The following is a 1,467-nucleotide window of genomic DNA, read 5'->3' on the forward strand; positions in this document are numbered from 1 at the left end:
ACACACTTAACAACTCGGTAGGGGAAAGGTCAGGCTACTGCTGCCCAGTGTGTAGCGACACCTCCTAAGCCATGGGAAAACATATATAAATCGTTTGGACGCACTGCATTCAGAACCCATGGAAGTGAATTACAAAACTGCACTTTGGCATTGTCGGCCTGAAAGGATATCTATTTATCATCTTATAAGACAGCTCGAATGATCTTTATCTACTTTGGCCACTTTCTGACCCAAATTCAGGGTTTTTATGGAAAATTGCAGTCAGTTTGATTGATGAAATCCAAAGATGTCTAAAATGGCACCAAAGATCTCCAACTGTGCAGACTCCAACCGAGGGCTTCAATGTTGGCATTGTTCCTGAAGGAATCAAAAAAGAAAAAGAAGAAGTTGAGAAAAACAGGCAAGAAAGTTCGGGGGATTTCTGCTTTAAAAACTTCAAATTTCAATGAAGATCCCCAAAGCCATTATCCCTGTTCACACGTGCGAACCGGACGGACATCAAAGTATTTCCCACACATCACAACAAAACCGGGTTCCTCGTGAACCAGTAAACCTTCTTTGTCACTGGCTGAATGGCTGTATCTACATAGGGCAGGTTTCAGAAAGGCGCTCAGAAAGGCGACGTGGAACCGGGAGCTGGGAAGCCAGGGAGCCGGGCGCTCCTGCCGGGCGCAGGAAGGAGAAATTGGTCTACACAGTCGCCTCGCCAAGGGCCTTTGGGGGCTTTAAAGTACCCTAACGAACAGCCAAGAAAGCATTCGTTCATTTTCCAGGGCAGGGCAACCAGAGCGCACTCCCCTCTCCCGGTGGCGCCACTGTTAACCCAGAGCCAGACCCAGGCGGAGGCACCCGGCGGGCGCCGAGGCCCACGGACACAGGAACATCGTGATAGTCTGCGAAACCTCGGTCCGGTTTGGGGGTGGGCGATGCATTCAAGTGGAACATTGTCACCTGCCTAATTGTTCTAAGCGGGCCTCCTCCCCTCCCCCATTAGTAATAATGGCTGGAGCTGGCCTCCTACCCAGTAACCAGGCCCGATAGCTGATGAATGAACCCCCTCGTAGGGGAAAATCTTGGGAGCTGTCTTCTGTCGTATTACCCAAGGGGGCCGGCTATAAATCTTCCTTCATTTTAACCACATTTACCCTCATCCTCCTCGGGGCTAGGGAGGCTGCGTTAAGATTGCACTGATGTGCCAACGCTCCGGACCAGCTGCTCCTAAATACAGACAGGTCCTTGTCAATTAAGGCTTTGAGAAGCAGGTCCTCCGGGCCCTGGGGGCATTGGAGCAGCCAGCAGCGTGCAGCCCCCACAATTAGTATCCATTTGGAAGGGACCTTCGGGGCACAAATGCACAGGCAAAGGAAGAATCAAAACACCAGGCAACTTCAATTCTGGAAATTGGTCGTGTAAGTGTTGTGAAACTGAACAGACGGCCCCCAAGAAGGGAGCTAAGATTTCTGGTGC

This window comes from Myotis brandtii, unplaced genomic scaffold (genome assembly GCF_000412655.1).
Source record: "Myotis brandtii unplaced genomic scaffold, ASM41265v1 scaffold520, whole genome shotgun sequence".
In the NCBI taxonomy this organism is placed as follows: domain Eukaryota; kingdom Metazoa; phylum Chordata; class Mammalia; order Chiroptera; family Vespertilionidae; genus Myotis; species Myotis brandtii.